The sequence below is a fragment of the Eptatretus burgeri genome, chromosome 2 (genome assembly GCF_056783735.1).
Source record: "Eptatretus burgeri isolate ZD-2024b chromosome 2, Ebu_testis_v1, whole genome shotgun sequence".
Classification (NCBI taxonomy): Eukaryota; Metazoa; Chordata; class Myxini; order Myxiniformes; family Myxinidae; genus Eptatretus; species Eptatretus burgeri.
The window spans coordinates 147,167,511-147,191,074 of record NC_140962.1 but is presented as its reverse complement, the minus strand read 5'-3'; the positions used below and the strand labels follow the sequence as shown (position 1 = coordinate 147,191,074).

The window sequence follows — 23,564 nt, the reverse complement described above, 5'->3', positions numbered from 1 at the left end:
TGGAAAGTGGGAAGACTTCGTCATCGTGTGAAGTTGTTCATATAATTAGTCATTATGCTTCATGAATGTGAACTATGTTTTGTGATGATGCTTCCATTTTCTTCTTCCAAGGTAAATATCTCAGCACTTCCTGCCAGAACTCCACTTGTTGGCTTTTGAAGGTCCACAGAATGAGAGAATTTTTTTTTGATGTGATAATATTGATTTTAAGTAATGAACAAAGAACTGAACGTGGTTGTTAATTCTAATAATTTTTTGAGGTGCTTCAGTTAAAAAAAAATAATCTGGCAGGTCCCACCCCAAAAAATTCTAGATAAACTGCCATGACATATTCGAGGGAAAGATTGTCAACACGCAATGGATAAGAGGTGCAAAACTCGCTCCAGACTCGTCATAAAGTGAATTTGATGAATAATTTTCTGATCAACATCATTATGTAGAATGTGCTGTCAGACGGGATATCAATGAATCTGAGCTCGAGATGACGTCATGGGAGGGGCAGGGCCAATCAACTGTAAAAGGGAACCAAACAACATTAAAATCTTCTTTTCAAGATATTTATTGAAGAAAATAACAACGATTAAGTGTTAAGTCAAGTCAAATGTATTAAGTGAACCCAACATGATTTTCTGATTCTCTGGACCTTTAAGGTTCTGTTCTTCTTTCGAGATAAATAGACCGTTCCCCGTGCAATGGAAGACCGGATTTTGCAATAACTTGTGTGTGTGTGTGTGTCTGTTTGTCTGTCTGTCTGTCCAGGCCGTAACTCTTTTTTTCACCATTTGAGCTTTTGTCATCAAATTTTCAACAAAGCTTTATTTTGAGACTATGGAGAACACAAATTAATAATTTTGTTGAAATAATTTTCATCATTATTATTATTGTTATATTTAGCTCACCTGGACTTTGGTCAGGTGAGCTTATGTGATCAAGCAGTGTCCGTGAGTGAGTCAGTGAGTCGGTCCATAAACACTTCAGTCATTTTTGCTTGAACCAAACACAATTTTGATGAAACTTGGCCACAAGCTTCATATCTGACATCTAACGAAGGTATATTGACCACATAAAAATCCGCACTCATTTGATGGGTCTACTGTTGTTGGTGGGGGGGGGGTCCAGGTCGACCCCCCCAAAATAGATATTTGATCTCTTCTCCGAAACTACTCGCACAATTTTGATGAAACATGAGCACAACCTTCACGACCCATGATGTACCAAAGTGTATTGGCTGCATCAAAATCTGTGCTCATTCCAGGAGTCTACAGGGGTGGGGGGGGGGGGAAGTTTGACCCCCCCCATTTTTTTTAGGTATTTGCCCTCTTCTATGAAACCACACACAATTTTGATGAACTTTAGCACAACCTGCATCACCCGTGATAATGTACTAAAGTTTGTTCATAGTATATAAAAAAAAATCAGTGTCTGGATGGGTCTTAGGGGGGGTTTGAGCCCCCCAAAATAGGTATTTGCTCTCTTCTCCGTAATTACACTTACAATTTCAATGAAACTTGACCACAACCTTCATCACCTGTGATGTAATAAAATATTATTCACTCCATTAAAAAATGTCAGTGTCTAAGAGTTCTGCGGGGGGTTTGAGTGATTGTTACTCTTGATCCAGGTGAGCTTCAGCACAGGTAGGCCTATTTTTTGGATTCGCTATATATGCTAGATATCCCTTATTGTCGGGTTTTCCGTGTGTGTGTGTGTGTGTGTGTGTGTGTGTGTGTGTGTGTGTGTGTGTGTGTGTGTCTGCAACGCGAGGCTCCACAGCACAAACCAGCAAACCGATGTCGATGAAACTTTGCCAACAAGTGCAATATGTGTTGGGAATGTGCGCGTTTGAATTTCGTTCCAGAGCAACCACCCGTTGCTGTGCAGCGGCCGAAAAACCGCGTACAGTATTTTCAATACTTGTCCTTCAGTTTTGAATGTAGAGAAACGAGACTTCAGAATTAAACACTTCGAGATATTTAGAAAATTTATTTGAGCCGATTTTTGATTGAGGTTTTATTTTTCAAATGGTAGTCCTTCAAAAATCGGGTGTCAATTTACCATCATTTTTTATGAGGGGCTTAGGAAAGTGGACGTGGTTGATGAAAAGTGGGAGTGGCGTAGGAAAGTGGGCGTGGCTTAAGAAAAATAGTGTGGCTCAGGAGGTGTGGTCAAACAAGAGCATTGAGAGAAGTTTATCGGGTCTTCCGTGTGTGTGTGTGTGTGTGTGTGTGTGTGTGTGTGTGTGTGTGTGCAACGCGAGGCTCCACAGCACAAACAAGCAAACCGATAATTTATTTATTTACCGAAAACGATTCCCCACCCACACACCACCTTTAATTATTTATTTATTTACCGAAAACGATTCCCCACCCACACACCACCTCCAATTATTTATTTATTTACCGAAAACGATTCCACAATCCACCCACCACCTTTAATTATTTATTTATTTACCGAAAACGTTTCCACCACCCACATGCCACCTCCAATTATTTATTTATTTACCATTTCGGATACTCCTCCCGACACACCACCTCCAATTATTTATTTATTTACCGTAAACGATTCCCCACCCACACACCACCTCCAATTATTTATTTACCAAAAACGATTCCACAACCCACACACCGCCTCCAATTATTTATTTATTTACCGAAAACGATTCCCCGATCCACACACCACCTTTAATTATTTATTTATTTACCGTAAACAATTGCAAGACCCACACTCCGCCTCCAATTATTTCTTTATTTTCCATAACCGATTCCACGATCCACACACCACCTTCAATTATTTATATGTTTACCGAAAACGATTCCACGACCCACAGACCACCTCCAATTATTCATTTATTTTCTGTAAACGATTCCACGACCCACACACCACCTCCAATTATTTATTTATTTAACATTTCGGATTCTCCTCCCGACACACCACCTCCAATTATTTATTTATTTACCGAAAACGATTCCACGACCCACACACCACCTCCAATTATTGGATTTGCTACATATTCCTTATTGTCGGGTTTTCCGTGTGTGTGTGTGTGTGTGTGTGTGTGTGTGTGTGTGTGTGTGTGTGTGTGTGTGTGTGTGTATGTGTGTGTGTGTCTGCAACGCGAGGCTCCACAGCACAAACCAGCAAACCGATTTCGATGAAACTTTGCCAACAAGTGCAATATGTGTTGGGAATGTGCGCCTTTGAATTTCGTTGCCAAGCAACCACCCGTTGCTGTGCAGCGGCCAAAAAACTGTGTACAGTATTTTCAATACTTGTCCTTCAGTTTTGAATGTAGAGAATCGAGAATTCGGAATTAAACACATCGAGATATTTAGAAAATTTTGATTGAGGTTTTATTTTTCAAATGGAAGTCCTTCAAAAATCGGGTGTCTATTCACCGTCATTTTTTATGAGGGGGTTAGGAAAGTGGGCGGAGCTTAGGGAAAGTGGACGTGGTTGATGAAAAGTGGGAGTAGCGAAGGAAAGTGGGAGTGGCATAGGAAAGTGGGCGTGGCTTGTGGAAAGTGGGCGTGGCTTATGAAAAATATAGTGTACCTCAGGAGGTGTGGTCAAACAAGAGCATTGAGAGAAGTTTATCAGGTTTTCCGTGTGTGTGTGTGTGTGTGTGTGTGTGTGTGTGTGTGTGTGTGTGTGTCTGCAATACGAGGCTCCACAGCACAAACCAACAAACCGAGTATTTTTCAAATGGTAGTCCTTCAAAAATAGGGTGTCTATTTACCGTCATTTTTTATGAGGAGTGCCAGTTGGCAAAATACGCAATAGGAAAAATCTTGCCAGGCAGAGGAACAATTGTATGTGAACCAATACATCTTGGCAATGGATCTTCGTCGGTGGATTGGTCAGAATGAAAAGCATCGTATCAAGCGCTTCGATCCTAGCGAATCCCTCATCGCCGACCGGCTTGTATTGTTATTGTTCGACCCTTTCTTGGCCTTTTTGATATTTTTTTTTAACATTTTTTTTCTTTGCAACCACTTGTCCAATTACCACAATTTTCAGGGTAGGAGCGACCCCCATGAAGAATATTTTATTTGTAATTGTGACGTCATAGGTCATGTGTTATGGCTTACATGCAAAAAATTTAAGCGTTATTTCTCTGAAATCTCTGATCAGAAAAAACTTGAAACTTGACACAACTCATTCTTCTCCCAATGGGGAATAAAGAATTTTAAGGGTGACGTCATCAGTGAAGTTGTAGACCAGCCATAAATGTTTTAATCAATATCGTTGTTTACCGTTGAGATTCAGTGTGTATCGGAGGAGGAGATTGGAACCATACTCTGTGCAGAGCGTTGGTGCTGCTTAAGCAGTCTCCTTGGCTATTAGGCACAATCCTGGACGGGTCGTCACTCCGACACAGTTTTCCAGCAAGCTGGCATTCATTTTGCCGAACTCAGAAGGATGACAGGCAGAGTCAACCCCACCTGGTATTAATTCAACAGCTGAGCGGGATTTGAACTCAGGAACCTCGGATCCAAGGCCCGCCAGCCGAACCATTAAGCCAACACCAGGCAACAGTGTGTACGTCCAGACCGTAACATTTTTACCAATTGAGCTTTTGTCATCAAATCCTCAAAAAGCCTTTATTATGGGATTGTGGAGAACAGAAATTAATAAAATGTACAATTTTTTTTTAACTGTCGTTTTCCTTAAGTTTAGTTTGAGGACAGAGCGGATACGGACGGACTTTGCATTTTCAGATGCTTTCGAGTTTTTTTTATTTTATTTTGTTGCTGAAGCTTCTTATGTATACTCACTAATTTTATTCCTTTAAATCGTTTTACGTTGAAATACTCAACTTTTTATGTAAGTGTTAGTTTTTTTTTTCATTTCTTCTTTTCACTAAGACTTTCGTGATTTCTGTTCACTTGTTATTGTAGTTACCTTTTCACTCTTTTGTAATTGCTGAGGCTGTGTCATTTACCACCTTCATCAGTTGATGGTTGTATTTATGAACATTCTTGTATATTTTTGGTGTTCAACTCTGTTGTTTAGCTCAATTTGCAATTCCACAACAGATTTTATCAACTGAAAGCGGATACAGGTATCTTCACCATTGATATTAGGTGCAGCTGAGGTTTTGAGCAGTAGCTGACATTGTCTTTCTTCCTTTTTCTAGTCTTGATATTCTCGTTTTAATACTAGCTCATAGATTACACCTTACCAACCATTGGTTACTGCTGGTATTGATATGGTTTTGGACTGTCATAACTATTTCTTGTTCTTGACCAAAATCAAATCCACCTTTTTATTTGCAATTGCTCCCTTTGGAGTCGTTTCCTTCTTTTCAATGAAGGTGTACAAAATGTAGAATTTATTTTTCGTTGCAAATTTAGCTACGGTAATCTGGTTCCTCTTTCATTTATTTTTCTTGGAGAAATTTCCAACAGATTCATCATTGTTTTCTTTTCAACAGACTTTGCATTGAAGCCATCCATCTATGTAAAGTGACCGTTGAGCCACCAACTCTATTTCACTCAAACAGACTTTAAAATTTATAACCTGCCTATTTAACTGTGTATTTTGTTGGATTTGTCGTAGATTGCTTCCACTTCGTCATGATCATCGTATAACGACAGAGTGACAAACAACAACAACAACAAAATGCATTGAATAAAGTTGACAATATTAATATCGAGGTACTTGTGATCCCTGACCTTTTGTTTGTTGATCAGATCCATGGCTCAAATTATGCTGGAATTCAGTCATAAAGGAAGAAAGGCAAATAAGAAGTCAAAAAGCAATTAAAGACAAAAAAAAAGAAAAAATGGAGACAAAACAGCAAAAAGGCAAATGTGTTTTCATAGCCCCCATGTACTTACCATAAGCATGCATCAGTTTGATATTTAATGTAACGTACACTATTTACAGTGCATCGGTGCTGCCGAAGCAGTTTCTCGGCAAGGGTTATACTGGGTGGTTTGGCATTGACTTCACAGTGTTGTTTGTCTGTGCTCTCTCCTTTTAAATGCTGAGTGCCAAGCAAGGAAGCAGCACTTACCACATTCGGCAAGGAATTTAATTTCTTTAGTCTTTAGTATGACACGGCCAGGATTTGAACCACTCACCTCCCAGACTGGTAGCATGAGCACCGAGTCTGGTAGCATGAGCTCACGTTGTCCGTTATAAACAAAAATATGTTAGCGATAAGAGGACTCAGAAGTAAAACAAGCATACCATGTGCTTTGACTTAAATAGGCAGCTTGGAGATTTCAAGTAATTTGTTTTGAAAGCTGGAAGAGCATATCTACGAATCACATTTGCTAAAAATATCAAGAATTTTGACTCTCCATCCTCCGCAACTTTGTGTATCTATCTATACCAATAAAAGGCAGTGTGTGTTTGCGTGTGTGTGTGTGTGTGTGTGTGTGTGTGTGTGTGTGTGTCAGTGTGTCTTCTCCATAACTCCAAAACCATAAAACCTATCAGCCTGAAACTTTGCATGCACATTAAAACCCTCGAAGGAAGTGCAGGAGTGAAAATTGTGTGTTTGGGTTAATTAAAACATCCCTTTTGAAGATAATTAATGGCCTTATTTAATTATATCCTTAATCAGGCGATCCCCGGACACCTCGCTGTCTGGGGTCTTAAGGTGTTTCCTGGGAAACCTCGCTGGGGTCTGAAGCCACCATGTTTTTTGGCCTGCTCAACTATGCTTTGACTTGGAATAGGCCACAACGATTTCTTAATGATAAAGTTAATTTTTTCACTTTCCTCACTCATATTATCGAATGCCTGTTCATCACAGCTATGAATTGCTGGATATATTGCAATGCTTATAAATGCCTGGAGATGCCAGTGTTCATGGATTTATTTCATTTGTGCATATGAATAACTGAGAGAATTTCTTAAACTAACCAGGATTACAAAATGTAACCTCCAGATTTGAAAGTATCAGCAGTTCCGACTCCCCAAAAAAGTATTCATTTGTCCAATTTGGACATTGCACGGGGGTTTCTGGGTGCATAGTTGTATCGACGGCAATTGGTAATCATTTGTCAAGCCAGGCATTCCGTTGGAGTGCTTGAGTGAGTGCTTAAGCCACTTACCGAGCTGTACAGTTCAGTTCGTGTCCTGATCTGGATGTGCAGTCGATAGTTACTGCAAGGTCGAGGTATGTATATAGCACACACGGACGTGGTACATATGGGTAGATTTGGATCTGTATGGACTCTCCCTGGGTGTGTAGACATGCCATGCCTGTTACAGATGTCATGGTGGCAAGTTTCATCCCGTATCTTTTGGAGGTTCTTTCAGGTTTTCCTTTGTCCTCACACCTGTTTCCAAAGCATTTGGTTATTGGATTTGCTTTATAAATAGTGGGGCAACTTAGCTAAATATAGCATAACAATTGTGCATTTTGTGAGGAAAGCACCAAATTTGACACACTCGTAGCCTATCATATTATGAACAGATTTGGATATTGGGCCATCTCAAAATTTTTGATGGCAGTGGAAAATGGCTGCCACAGCCATCAGCGGCTGAATTTGAGATGGCCCAATATCCAAATCTGTTCATAATATGATAGGCTACGAGTGTGCCAAATTTGGTGCTTTTCTCACAAAATGCACAATTGTTATGCTAAGTTGCCCCACTAAAAGGTTCTATGTTTCTCTTTGTGAGTTTCAAAGCAAAATATATTTGAAAATGCCCGATTTATGAGCTGTTTGCTGTATTAACGTATTTTTAAATTTTCGAGCCAAATTTTTTTCCACCCGTTACACACAGCTGTTTAGAAAGAATAATGTTTGTCAACATCTTCCTGAAACGTCTATATAAATATCATGTTTTTTCGGTGAAAGCTACTCAAGGTTTCTGTGTAACAGAATATATATCGTGTCCCGTATGTGGACCAATAAATGAAGCGTCACTTCCACTTGAGTCAAAGACATGTGTAGTCGATGCTGTTACATGATGTCAGATAAGCAAATCAAACGCTGCTATGGAAGTCCGAAAGTCTCCCAGACTAATGAATTTTAAGGCATCGAATGCTGCCGATGCATGGGACAGGTGGGCTGCAGACTCTTGAACCACTTCAAGGCTGCTGAGCTTAAGAAGAAAGAGGTTGACATGCAAGTAGCCATTTTGTTAGAATTGGCAGGACCGGACTCTGGTTATTCACAAGATGTTTACCTTTGCTGAAGGTGACAATGTGAATGATTATGAGTTGGTGCTGCCGAAGTTCACAGATTACTGCAGGCCAAGGAAAAACGTTGTGTACGAGAGGTGTCGTTTTTGGAAACGTGACCAGGAGGAGGGTGAGATGATTGAACAATGGCTCATTGAACTCACAACACAAGTAGCCATGTGTGAGTTTGGACCTCAAGACTAACTCATGATTCGAGATAAGATTGTGTTTGGTGTGCGAGACAAGAGATCTAAGGAGAGACTTCTTTGGGAAGGTGAGGTCGCCTGCAGAAAGCTTTGGGCATATGCCATGCTGCCAAATCAAGCAGGCAGCAGCTCGTGGCATGAAGGGTGCCAAGCAAGTCTTTGCAGTGAATAAAGAGAGGCAACAACAGCTTACAGTTGGCCAGAGTGTGGTGAATGTCAAGCTCGACACAGATGCCCAGGCAAATGTAATCTCACTTGCTACCTTGACTATTGCAATGTCTGAGCACACCATAGCACCCACCAACGTCATTCTCACTACTTTTGGTGATGGCAAGATTCAGCCATTGGGTACTACAGTGATTCCCTGCAAGCACAAAGGGCAGGACTGGAGAATCAAATTCTCCGTAACTGAGGAAACCACTGTTCCCATACGAGGGCAAAACGTATGTGAGAAGCTGGGCCTTATCCAGCGTATAGATTCACTGCATGCTCCACTGACCAACGAAGAGGCTGCTCGAGCAGTACACAGATGTGTTCACAGGCACTGGTCAGTACAAGCAGGAGTACGAAATAGAGCTAAATCCAAATGTCATGCCGACTTCAGCCAGCCAAACGTGTCCCCTATGCAAAGTATGAGAAGCTGAAAGACACTCTGGAGCTGCTGGAGAAACGCGGAATCGTGGCCAAGGTCGACAAGCTCACCGACTTGGTTAGTAACCTTGTAATCACTGAAAAAAAAGATGGCCGCATGAGAATCTGCTGAGACCCAAAGCTGTTGAACCATGCAATCAAGCGAGAGAGATAAACAATTCCTACACCAAGTGATGTGCAGAGACAACTGAGCAACAAGAAGGTGTTCACAGTGATTGACATGGCTGACAGGTACTGACAGGTGAAGGATTACTTATTTATCGTGTCCACAAAAACGGCAGTTGCAGTACACATGGCTAGATGTGGTTCAGCCAAAGCTGAGCACATTGCTGACCCTCATAATTAAACTCTGCCAAATCCGATGCTGTGCAGGGCTGTTCCAGCAGGGGGAATGTCAGGAGATGCTGCATGGTTTGTGGTTCAGTGCCGCAATCAGACACAGCGTCCCTGTCATTTAAGTATCCCCATTTGGAGAGAGTGACTTTTGTTCGTCCAACACCAGATCTTAGTCTGTTCAGGCATTTCCACATTGCAGAGCTTGGCTGCTGCATGACTTAGCTCTCCATTGCATGGGGAAGGATGAGATTCTGTCACATGCCTTTTGGCATACTGTCAGCGAGTGTGAAATCATACATGAGATAAACCAGGAGGCCTTCATCGATATCCTTGGTGTGTAGGTCATCGCCGATGACATCATCATTACCGCTGAGAGTGTGGAAGAACATGACCAAATAGTGCACAGGTTATGCTGAGAGCTCGGCAGCAACAGGTGAAGTTCAACACGACCAAGGTACAGTGCTGTATATAGGACCAATAAATGAAGGACCAATAAATAAAGTATATATAGGACCAATAATGAAGTGTTACTTCCACCTGAGCCAGAGACGTGTGCATGGTTAATGCTGTTACATTCTGAGTTGTATACAGTACGTACTGTAGTCGGTAATCACATTTACTCCAACCTGCCGATTCCCGAAAAATTGCCAATATCGGTTATGTGTGTGTGTGTGTGTGTGTGTGTGTGTGTGTGTGTGTGTGTGTGTGTGTGTGTGTGTGTGTGTGTGTGTATGTGTGTGTGTGTTGTTCACAAATCAGAACATATTTTCTGATTACTTCCCTACCCCCCAGCCCTCTCTCTGTCTCTGGACTTATCTGGATGGTCGTTATGTCTGGATGGTGGTTGTCTCTATGTGTGTCTGGATGGTGGTTTTGTCCGAGCGGGGTTTGTCTCCAGACGTGTCTGGATGGGAGTTTGTCGCCAGACGTGTCACGATGGGAGTTTGTCTGCAGACGTGTCCGGATGGGAGTTTGTCTCTGGACATGGTCGGATGGGAGTTTGTCTCTGGACGTGTCCAAGCGGTGTTTGTCTCCAGACAGCTTGGCTCCGGATGTGACCGGGTGGTATTTATGTTCGGGCGGTGTTTGTCTCCAAATTTATCTGGGCAGTGTTTATGTCTGGATGGGAGTTTGTCTCCAGAGACGTATCTCCATATGTGTCTGGACGGTGGTTATGGCCGGATGGGAGTTTATCTCCAGATGCGTCCAGATGGGAGTTTGTCTCTGGACGTGTTCGGGCAGTGCTTATGTCCAGACAAGAGTTTGTGTCTGGGTGGTGTTTATGTCCAGACGGGAGTTTGTCTCCGGCTGCACCAGGTGGTGTTGCTCTCTGGACATCTCCGGGCGGTGTTTGTCTCTGGGTGGTATTTGTAGTATAACCGTTGAAAATGGATTTCAGACATTATTATTTTTCCATCTTCACTCTTATTCGATGCAGAATCATTTTGATGAAACAGTATGACTTGTAATTGACACTCCACCATGTCTGCTTTCCCTTCCTCACTCTCCCTCCCTCCTCTCTCTTTCTCCTCACTTTTCCCCCATCCCTCTCTCTCCCACCCCCCCCCACCATTTCCCCCCCCCCCATCTCAGTGTTCCTGTCAGTGAAGCGACAGGTTGTATTTGCGAGTGTAAAATATAACGTTCTGTAACTGATCAACATATTAGACCACAATATTTGCTTGTTTTAAAGTTTTATGATGTTCATCCGAAATGACTAAGTCGGCCAATGTTAAAATGGCGACTCAAGGATGAAAAAAAACACCCCTGATGCACAATGACTGTGGGACACTGACTCCCGATATTGGTCCTGACCGCTAGCACATGATCGTGACCCGTGGGTGAACCCACCTCCCAGCGGCAGAGGCATTTGATACTCGACTCAAAAATTCCTCCGACTCCCAACTTTTCCTGCATCACGTGGTCCCTCGTGGTTGGGGTCTGGATTAATCCCCACCACTGTTTTTTTTTTACCTTTACTCCATGTTATTTGTCAAATGCTGTTTGGTCACCATCTCACGTTTCTGTGTGACCCATTGCGGCCACATCTGCGTTCTTCAGTAATCGGTTTTGTCGCATTGTGACATCCGCACGGTGTGCAGAAGCGTAATGGGGGGCTTTACGGTGGAGGAGACTTCCAAAAAGAATTCTTCTGCGAGGAAAGATGGAAAGAGTGAAGCACAAATTAGTGCGGTTAAAGTTCAAGAAAAGCAACGTTTCAAAGCACCCCGTGTGGGTGCGTCATGTGAAATTGAGAGCAGTGGATTTGGGGTTCTGTATGTACTTGAGTAAATTTAATTTTGAATCAATTTCCCTCTGACACAAGTCAAAGTGAAGCCCTGTGTAGGGTCTCTGGTGTATTCGGCCTGTAATGGGACCACGGCAGCTCACCCTGGTGGTCTCTGGGTGAAGGCACTTCTTATAGCCTCCTTTTCAACCTTTTCTTATGTACTGAGTACAATTACAGCATCGATTCTTTGGAAGTGTGCCCAGGGCTGCTTGGTGACTTGAAGGGTTTGATTACTTAACAAGAAATGAGAAAATATACCATAAAGCAATTGTATAGAAAGTCAGCAAAAAAAAAATTTTAAACGAGAAAGAGGACAATGATTAAAAAAAAAAAAAGGAAGGAATGTATGGGAGACCAACCTTGTGAACTGCAAAGTATTGATCCATTGGAGACCTTATGAAGTATTGATCTGTTGAAAGAAATCGATTCCAAAGCATTTTTAATTTTGGTAACAGCGTCACAGAATCAAAATGGGGAAAGATAACTGGACTCGATACTGTACTGTGACGCGTGAACTGTATGTGTTTGCTTTATGTTTGATAACTTTTCAGACCTGGACTGTATGAGATTGGAGCAGATGGGGTGCGCAGAAGCCCACCGGAGTGTGTCCCAGTGTGACAACTCATTCTCATAAATACCAAGGTGAGCCAATGAAAAAAGCCAAGAATTCACAAGGTTTCGGAAAAGCGATGATAACAAGAAAACCTACAGAAAACCAAGACGCCAAGGTGAACACCGGATAGACAAGATCTTGTGAAAGAAGCCAAGGAGTGGTCACACTGTTGTGTCCTCTGAAGGTTGATGTCATGATCCTAAAAAAGTTTCAAACTCTCACTGAAAGTCACAACGGTGTAATGTGCACCTGTCAAGACTATCTCGAGTGGCGAGGACATTAAACAGCAATGTCGAGTGGAAGAAATGTGGATGAAGACATTGACTTGTACACTCCACAAACAAACCTGTCAGTGTAAGCCAAAGTTATTGTTACGTGAAAACAACATGGCGGCCGTCTGAAGTGAGCGTGCAAGTTGGCAAAAACGTCAATGCAAGAGCAGCAGAGCAGGTTTTGAGGACACGTGAGCTGATGCCATCCGGTCCAGTGGCAAAGTTAGACTTGAGGGTCGAAAGAACCTTCTGCGCCTTCTCAGGTGCAAAAAGACACAGAATCCAGGAGCAGTTCAGTATGACTGTGAAGGATCGGAACCGAAAGTGAGGGGTTGGGGACACACAAGATTTGGAAGCAAACACAGGATTGAGGCATTTGGCTTTCTCATGAGCGGAGTCCACTGTGGTGCCATTTCAAGAGAGGGAAGAGAGTTGGAAAGAGAGCACACACACCAGAGACAGACTTAACAAGGCACGACCAGGTTTTAGAGGAGGGAGACGAGTTTGAAAGTTCATTCTTGAAGTTGGACAGATGCTGTATTATGGCTCTCCTGAGAGTGGACACACACACACTTGTTGCGGATGTTTTGGAATGCAATGATACTGCCTTTGGTCCAGGAAGAGAAGGAAAGTTGTTCCAGGGCAACTGCAACCCACAGGATTATCCAGTGTTCCATAGGTGGGAAGAAGGGTTGGATAATTAGTGAAGCCGAGATGGGATGAATCTGTGCATGCGAGAGAGCAGCTTTCCCTGCAAGAATTCCCATGCTGAGTTAACACCAGGGGCAGTAGATATGGGAGACCAGTCCTGAAGAGAGATGACTGCGAGCAGTCCTTGCCAATCTGCTTTAGTGAAATGCCAGACTCATTGGCATTGAGGCAACCCAGAGAGATTTTTTTTTGTATTCCTTGTCAAGGCTCATATGAGAGCTAACACACAATGCACAGCAATGAGACAAGAGGGGCGTTGGAAGGACAAAACAGTGAGAAACAGAGACATTAGGAGATCTGTGGAAGGGAGAGGGATGGGGCGGGGAACGTGGGGTATACAAGATGGACACGACAGGGACTTTCAGGAAGGAAAGCAGGGAATTTGAAGGAGGTGGCTTTGGGGTGGATTAATGGGGATAGAAAAGATCGAGGATTTGGATATACATATAATAAAATGACCGTTTTTACAGCCATTTTTCCCTGCTGTGCAGGGGTTTGGCTTTTTCTTGAGGCAATGTTTTATGGCCGGATGCCCTTCCTGACGCCAACCCTGGTCACCTCTTACGACACACAGGGATATGATACACCTATTCTAACTGGGGCATACACCGGGACCAGTACACTGGCACTCATTTCGCCGACCTCGGAAGGATGACAGGCTGAGTCAACCCCCTGGTGTTAATTCAGCAGCCAACGGGGCTTGAACTCAGGACCCTGGGATCCCAAGCCACCATCCTAACCACTAAGCCAACACCAGGCTTCAAAGATGGGGGATGATAAGAGGTGGTGGTGAACAGCTGTTTTGAAAGCCTGTAGGGAAGAATGGGATTGAATAGAGTGAGGGAGTTTATTCCAAAGGTGGGAAAAAAATAGGAATGAAAGAGTGAAGGTGAGCAGTGATTCGTGATTTTGGTAGTTTTACCAGAAGGGGGTTGTTGGCAGACCTTGAGCGCCCTGCGGAAATATGGTGGGGTCAAATCGCAGACAGAGCAGGGGGGGGGGAGTGCAAGACCAGAGAGGAGACAGTAGAAGAGAGAAAGACCACCAACCTGCCTGGAGAGAGAGAGAGAGAAAAAGAGAGAGAAAAAGAGAGAAAGAGAGAAAGAGAGAAAGAGAGAAAGAGAGAAAGAGAGAAAGAGAGAAAGAGAGAAAGAGAGAAAGAGAGAAAGAGAGAAAGAGAAAGAGAGAAAGAGAGAAAGAGAGAAAGAGAGAAAGAGAGAAAGAGAGAAAGAGAGAAAGAGAGAAAGAGAGAAAGAGAAAGAGAAAGAGAAAGAGAGAAAGAGAGAAAGAGAGAAAGAGAGAAAGAGAGAAAGAGAGAAAGAGAGAAAGAGAGAAAGAGAGAAAGAGAGAAAGAGAGAAAGAGAAAGAGAGAAAGAGAGAGAGAGAGAGAGAGAGAGAGAGAGAGAGAGAGAGAGAGAGAGAGAGAGAGAGAGAGAGAGAGAGAGAGAGAGAGAGAGAGAGAGAGAGAGAGAGAGAGAGAGAGAGAGAGAGAGAGAGAGAGAGAGGCCCAAAGACAGCCTCATTGTGGGAGACACCAATGATCCGATATACCAATGATGGGAGAGCAGTACTCCATTAGGCTGTGGACAAAAGCTTTGTAGGTTGTATGTTTGTAAGTGGAGCTCAGGTGGGCGAGGAAGGACTTTGCACGACGGAGGTTTCCCCTTTGGCGACTGGCTTTGGAGGCCAGGTTGGAAATGTGGCTTTCTCAGGAAAGATCATGGCAGATCGTGAGACCCAGAAGCTTGAAAGAAAGCACTTCTTCCAGAGGATTGTTGAGAAAGTAGATGAGGGGGGGGGGGGGGGGTTCTAAACGGTCCTTTCAAAGAGACATAGTGAGAGTGTGAGATTTGTCCGGATTGAAAGACATGTTCCACGTGTTGGACCAGTTTGTGATTTTACCCAGATCTGCAGAGAGTGAAGAAGCTGCTGCTTGCCGGTCTGAGGGATGACAGATGGTACGGCATTGGGTGGAGTCATCAGCAAAGAGATAAAGAGGATTTTTCAGAGAGTCAGGGAGATCATTGATGAAAACCAGAAAAAGAACAGGGCCCAGAACACTACCTTGGGGAACTCCAGGCTGGACAGGAAGAGGGAATGAAAGGGCTACATGATCCATTTATGATCCATTTGATTTATTGATTTTTTTGACATTTTCTAAGTTCGTGACCTTGTGACCTTGAGCTTGGGATGAAAATGAAAAATCGAGCTCCGTGGGGCTATGCAAGTGACATTGGGCCACACATAAATGATCCATTTAGGGCCACACGTTGGCTGTGATAGGAGAGGAAGTCAGTGAGCCATGAGGGGAGATAGCCTTGGATACCATAGGAAGAGAGTTTGATGAGCAGGGCAGGGTGCCAGACTGTGTCAAAAGTACATGATATGTTGAGGGAAATGGCTCTGATTTCATGTCCAGCATTGAGGACCTCCATCCATTGTTGGGAGAGCATAAGCAGCATATCCAGGGTAGAGTGACCTGGTCTGAAACCAAATTGATGATCGGAAATCAAGCCATTGGAGAAGAGGAAGGATTTCATGTCTGAAGCGATGATGGATTCAATAACCTTGCCGATGATTGGGAGAAGGGTGATTGGTCTGTTGTTGCAGGGATCTGTTTTTGCATCTTTTCAATGCAGGGCAGTAATGTTTGCTGATTTCCAAGCAGATGGCAGATGACCTTGAGCAAATGAGAGGGCGAATAGAACAGAGAGAGGGTGAGCAAGAACAGAGGAGCTGCTTGTTAGGACATGTAGGCTGATGCCATTTCGACCGGTTGCAGAATCTGAGTCGAGGTTTGACAGCAAGCTCTCCACCTTGTCAGGAGAAAAGGACACAGAGTGCAGGGACAGTTGTGTGCGACTGGGTAAGGTGGGTAGAGAAAGAAATGGGTTTCGGACACAAGATTTCGATGCAAACACCTAGTTTAGGCATTCAGCCGTTTCACATGCGGTATCAGCAGTGCTGCCATTTGAGGTAAGGGAGGGGATGGAGGGGGAACATACACCAGAAACAGATTTGATTAGATGCCACCAGGATTTGGAGGAGGTAGGAAGGTTTGAGAGTTCAGACTCGAAATTAGAAAGATGTTGTTTTCTGTCTCTCCTGAGGGTAGATACACACTTGTTCCAAGCTTTATGGAAGGAACTGAGATTATCCTCATTTGGGTTTACTTTCCATGAGGCAAAGGCAAGTTGTTTCAGGACAACTGCCTCGCCACAAGATTCATTGAACCATGGATGGGAGGAAAGGTAGGACAAATGAAGACGAGAGGGGATAAATATTTGCATGAGGGAAAGCAAGTTTCTTTGAAATAATTCCCAGGATGAGTTGATGTTGGTGAAAGTAGCGATGGGAGTCCAGTCTCGAAGTTTGATGGCTGCTTGGAGACCCTGCCAATCGCTCTGAGTGAAATGCCAGACTTGACGGCACTCAAATGGATCTCGAATAACAGCCAGAGAGATGTCAACTTTGACAAGGACGTGGTCAGATGAACCACTTGGAGTGGAGGAAGAGCAGCAGATATTTTCAGGGAAATTTGTCAAAATCAGATCCAGAAGAGATTGAGTACCATTGGTTGAGATTCCGAGTCGGGAAATTGACTGATTGAGTCAGTCCCAATGAGTCGCAGAAAGCTTTTGCTGAAGTGCCATGACAGGTGAGAGGGGTACCCACACCTCAGCAACTGGCATGATGACAATTGAAATCACCACATATGAGGAAGAGAGAGTTTGGAGGAGAAGATAGAAGTTGGTCCATGTTTTCGGCTAGTGAGGTGTAAATAGAGTAATCACTGTTTGGTGGACGGTACAGTACACATATAAACATGAGGTGAGAGTGAAGGGGAAGCCGTAGCCAGAGGTATTCCTGGGGGTGTGGGGGAGTGAGGGCAGTGCATGGAGAGCGGGGAATGGAGTCTTTGATGAAGAGAGCAACTCCTCGACCAAGATGAAGCTCAGGTCTGTCATACCCGAGGATGGAGTAACCAGGGAGAGATACTTTGGAGTCAGACACGTCTTCTGGGAGGAAAGTTTCTGTTAGGCAGATAATGTCTGGTTTAGGCAAGGTATGAAGGAAAGGTCGAATTGAGAGCAGTCTGTTGAAATTGAAGAAGAGTAGTGCATTATGATACAATAATGAGAACCACACGTGTGAAAGAGGAATATGAAGCATTACAAGAGATTGTTTTTATTATTATTTATTGAGAGAGAGTTTTCATCAAATTAGGTAATGGAATGGTTGAAGAGAAAATCGTGAGGTTAATGGTGAATTTGGATTGGTAAACACAGAGGGTGTAAACAGATCACGTGGTTTCGGAAGAAGCACGTGGCTCAGGGAGGTGCATATTCAAAGTGAATTTGTTTATTTATTTATTTTTAATAAGGATTGTGTAAAATTCGGAAAAGGGATGGTTGAAGTAAAATTGTGGACGTGTATGGTGAATTTGGAACGGTAAACGCAGAAGGAAGCTGCTGGGTCGATGAAAAATATCAGGAAGAGGGGCTGGGGGAGGGGGAGAGAGACAAGTCGTTGCAGGAGGTGTTCGATCGAAAGGATACAAGGAAGGTTATTAATTTTAAAATTAACTTTCACAAGCTTTCTTTCACATGTTGACTGTTGAGATGTTGACTTTCACAAGCATGTGATCAGATGAACCAATTGGTGCAGAGAAAGCGCAGGAGATATTTGTGGGAAAGTTCGTCATCACCAAGTCAAGAAGGGATGATTTGCTATTGGGAGAAATCCAGGTTAGAAAGTTCACGGATTGAGTCAGATCAAGGGAGTCATAGAAATCCTTTGCTGAAGTGCCATGGCTGGTGAGAAAGGTACCAACACCCGGCGAAGTTGCATGGTGACAATTAAAATCACCACATTTGAGGAAGAGAGAGTTGGGATGAGTAGACAAAAGTTTGTCCATGTTGCCTGAAAGAGATGCAGATGGAGTCATCGCTGTTAGAAGGACGATACAACACAGATGAACAAGAGGTGAGGGGAAGTCGCTGCCAGAGGTACTGTTGTGGGTTGGGAGGTGTAAGGTCAATGCAAGGGCATTGATAAATTGAATTATTTACGCAAAGTGCAACTTTGCCGCCAGAGCATGGTTCAGGCCTATCAAGTCAGAGGAAACACGAACTGGGGAGATACACTTAGGAGTTGGGGACATCCTGTGGGAGGAAAGATTCTGCGAAATAGATGACGACTGGTTTAATCGGCAGTGAACTGGATTGAGAGATCTGTCAGGTTAGAGCAGAGACCTCAGATGTGTGAGGTCCACACAGTTCGAGATAGGGGAGGCGTTGGGACGCTGCAGGATGGGGGGAAGTCTATAACCCAAACCGGAAGTGTATTATTAAAATATTGGTGGAAGCTAGCAACATCGGTGAAACAAATGTGGTGCCAAAGGGTCATTCCCTATTGTGATGCTGCTGCGTCAACTATTGCATGTGCTTCTGACGATTGCATTGTGTTATAGAGAGACGCAGAGCAGTAATGTTCTGGACCTCATACCACTTGTATACATCTTGTTCTGAATTATTTGTGTAAATATTTGATGGCTTATTGCCCTTTGCAGGTCACTCTGGAGAGGTCTTGCTGTTAAAAAGCACTTTCTTCTGATTCTCACAAGATATTGTAACCCATGGGCTACCTGAATGAGATCTCTCCATGCAATGCCCCATCTGATCAAAGAATTGCCACGTTGCATTGACGAGCAATTTTACACCGACGAATCACCCCTTGAACCATTCCGATGGCGTGAACCACCAAATCAGGTGTTAAATGACTCCAAGCCATTATAAACCTGAGCTAGACCGCATGGGTGGCCAATTTATATAGAGTATTGAAATGGGTAATGTTCAACTCCGAGTTCATCCAAATCTCCCATATGGCATACGGAAATACTTGCTGGTAGACATGAAACAGGAATATTTGACACACGATGTTGTTAGTTGGCTGAAAAGATTGTCAGCAGGGATTGTGAAGGTAAAATTGCTTGTTACCGAGAATTGTTGATGTGTTCAGACGTGAACAATAGTGTGCAGATGGTGAGGTCATTTCGACAGTTGAGAAATGATATTATCCAATGTTCATCAGCTTGTACACTTTCCCTTTGAATTCCATTTTATACCCTCAGACACACTCGTCCCTCTGCCCTATATAAATTGCAAGGTCCCGATTGGGACATTCCCTTGTTTCATTTTCACATTGTAACATTTCTTTTGTCTGCTTCATCTTTCTTGCCTTTAATTTTCTCTCCTTTCTCGTATATGTGTGTGTGTGTATGTGTAAAAAAAGAAATTATATATATATATATATATATATATATATATATATATATATATATATATATATATATATATATATATGTCTGGAGATGGCGATGGTTCACGAGTAATGTACACGGTTCGCCTTTTATATTTTTTGACCTTCGAGGGGACGCCACTTGCAAACTGGCGGGAATCTGGAAAAACGTAAATGATGAAAGTTGTAGTACCCGAAGAGCACTACTTACATACCAACTTTCATTCAAAACAGTTGAAAACCCTAGGAGCTCGATGCCCAATTTATTGATTTTTTTGACATTTTCTAAGTTCGTGACCTTGTGACCTTGACCTTGGGGCGAAAATGAAAAAATGGAGCTCTGTGAGGCTATGCAGGTGCCATTGGGCTAACAAAATACCGAAACCCCTGCCAGATTCGACAAACCCCCTCGGAGAAGATGTAACTTGAAACCGGCTACCCCCTAAAAACACGTTTTTTGGGTGTGGCTCCACCCGTAATGGGCGCAGCATGCCCATTCTCAGAAAATACAACTAGATAATGATATAAACCTCCCACCCAAATTTTATCAGGATCGGATTAAAACCCACGGAGCTATGCTCGGGACAGACAGACAGACAGACAGACAGACACACACCAATAACGAATATAGTGGTCACTTACTGACTCCTGAACCAATATTTTCTATATACTTTGCTTTTCGAAGGAAGTTTTACCGTGTGGGGGTCATCAGATTGGATCCAGTTTTTTTCTCTCTCGGGACCAAGAAGTATTGAGCTATTTTATCAAGGGGCTGCCCCTGGTGTCACTTCTATTTGGGAAATACATCATGGAAAGCCATTCAATAATGAAAACTGTGTTGGTTGCATCATTACTCAAGTATAGCGATGCGGTTGATGCAGTGCCCCATAGACTATGGCAGGAATGTTGAGTTTCGTTTGAGTTTGGCACCCAATTGTCGTCTCTTTTAGACATGTAGAGTGGGATCCAATTGATGTCCACCAACTAATGCTGGCATATTGTACATTGGTGCAAAACCATACCTGTGAAACACCAGGAGGAAAGTTTGTAGTCCGCTCCATCAAAGTCGACTCGACTGATCAAACCCGAGTGCCCTACCTCCAAGCTGTCCGTTTTACCCCATCATGTAGTAAATAGCACCATCTTTGAGGGCCACTTGGTAGACCTGATGTATTGTGACCCTCCAACTCGGGATGGAGCGTTGGGAGGGCTCCTTACAGGTTTGTTAGTGAGAGTAACAGGAGCATTTGTCATTAATATGGCACGAATAGGTGTTTTGATTTTTGTGTCATCACCGCTCGTTCATCACGTTATACTTATTTACATGTGTTAAGTACGAAATCTCGGCTTGTAGATAAGTTTGACGATAGAGGGCAGCAATATGCAGTTGATGTACGAGACCTCAAGCTGTATAGCTTGTTTATTTTCATCCTCGGATTCCAACTGCTCTATTTAATTTTTAACGTGATGCATCTGTCTCTGTCTCTGTCTCTGTCTCTGTCTCTGTCTCTGTCTCTGTCTCTGTCTCTGTCTCTGTCTCTGTCTCTGTCTCTCTCTGTCTCTCCCTCGGGCCGGATAACCTGCTCACATGCCATTCCACACAAGGTTCAGATTTGTTTTCTCTTTTAACCTCAAAGCATCCATGCAAGACTGGTTGTTTCTGTAAGCTTTTGTAACTCCACACGAAAATTGCTCTGTTTTAAGAAGATCGTTTTATTCCCCCGTTATCCAAGCCTCATGGAGGAGTTTGTACTCGTACATGCATCACACGAAGGATGAGGATGGTATTAGAGTTCTGCCTTGTTTTAACCTCCTGGGTATGAATGGATTAAATCGAGCAGATGGGAAGATTTGCATGAGCTTTGTGTAATTATATTTGTCTTTCTTATGAGGATGTATTAGGTTTGGTATTGTTCCACTAGGAAATACTATAAGGTGGCCGCGATGCCCCCGCAGTCCAAGCTCCTCGGTGCTGGTGATGTGTTCAGTATCCTGAACACAAGTACCGAGGAGGATGTTTACAGTATATACTTGACGAAGGGAAGGGGTTGGGGGGGTCGTCTTGCCTCTCCTTTCCTGGCAAGGGCATCTCACCCCGTCTTATCTATACACCTGGGAGTGGATGAATGCGTACTTGCAGCAAAGGGCAATTCGGCTGCATGATAACCTCTCAAGACAATGTTTGCACACACACACACACACACACACACACACACACACACACACACACACTCACGTTCGAACACACACACACACACACACACACACACACACACACACACACACACACACACACACACACACACACACACACACACACACACACACTCACGTTCGAACACAAACACTGAGATTCAAACTGTCACTTTCAAACACACACACATTCAAACTCATGTGAGCGTCAGTGTTTGAAAGTGACAGTCTGGAATCAGAGTGTTTGTGTTCAAACGTGAGTGTTAGTTTTTGAGTGGATGTTTGAGTTTCGTTTGAATTTCAACACACAAAGAAACACACACATTTAAACACTCACATTCAAACATGCACACTCAAACATGCACATTCAAACCTATACACCAACATCCAAACACTCATACTCACGTTCAAACCACTTACACTCAGATTCAAACAAGCACACTCAAACACTCGCACTCAAACCTATACACTCTCATCCAAACACACTCAAACACACACACACACACACACTCAAACAACAACACTCTGATTCCAGACTGTCACTTTCAAACACTGACACTCATCATTTTCAAACACACACATTCAAACACATGTGAGCATCAGTGTTTGAAAGTGACAGTCTGGAATCAGAGTGCTTGTGTTCGAACATGAGTGTTAGTTTTTGAGTGTGAGTGTTTGAGTTTTGTTTGAATTTCAACACACATTTAAGCACTCACATTCAAACATGCACACTCAAACATGCACACTCAAACCAATACACCAACATCCAAACACTCACACTCACATTCAAACAGCCACACTCAAACACTCGCACTCAAACCTATTCACTCTCATCCAAACACACTCAAACAAACACACACACATACACACACACACACACAAACACCAACACTCACGTTCGAACACACACACTCTGATTCCAGACTGTCACTTTCAAACACTGACACTCATCATTTTCAAACACACACATTCAAACACATGTGAGCGGCAGTGTTTGAAAGTGACAGTCTGGAATCAGAGTGTTTGTGTTCGAACATGAGTGTTAGTTTTTGAGTGTGAGTGTTTGAGTTTTGTTTGAATTTCAACACACATAGAAACACACACATTTAAACACTCACATTCAAACATGCACACTTAAACCTACACACCAACATCCAAACACTCATACTCACGTTCCAACCACTTACACTCAGATTCAAACTGTCATTTTCAAATACTCACACTCACATTCAAACAGGCACACTCAAACTCTCGCACTCAAACCGATACACTCTCATCCAAACACACTCAAACACTCGCACTTACCCGTTCACTCGAACTGCGTTTTTTTGAATAAATCATACAAATATAGTTCCATCGAAATTGAAAGGTGATGTCTCCATTCCTCGCACATCTCAGCTCAAAAGTAAAGAACATACGCAGTCAATATCAGAATGTGTGTGTTTGTGTGTTACACACTAATGAGCACACCTTGAGTAGGTATGGGTTGGACAAAGACACTGCTTTGTGGGAGATTTCGGGGAGTGAGGTCTGTTAGCACGTACAACCCATGAAGAATACAACAATCAAAGGGAATGTGGGTGGCGAAGCGTCAAATACCTGGGGAGTGTTGGAGGAGGGAGGAATTCGAACACATCCATGCTTGTTCTGCAAGGAAATGCATTGTGCATCAGGATTCAATTACGAATTCAACCCGCTGGTTGCATCATCACCGAGGGCATTTGACGGCCCACTTTTCTTTTGTTTCTTTTTGTTCCAAAAAGTATCATATCACGTGATCTTTAAAGTCCACCCAGGTAAGGTTGGCGGATGGGACACCTGGCTGAAGACGTCATTGATAAAATGC

The 23,564-nt window shown here is 43.1% G+C and overlaps 1 long non-coding RNA gene across 1 annotated transcript in view; it reads right to left on the bottom strand.

Annotated features, from left to right (window-relative positions):
* Positions 1-23,564, bottom strand: part of LOC147033475 (uncharacterized) — a 54,226-nt gene that overhangs the window by 22,149 nt on the left and 8,513 nt on the right. The window contains exon 2 of the long non-coding RNA XR_015055560.1: positions 23,318-23,365. This is a non-coding gene — a long non-coding RNA (uncharacterized LOC147033475). The remainder of the gene's footprint in view (positions 1-23,317; positions 23,366-23,564) is intronic.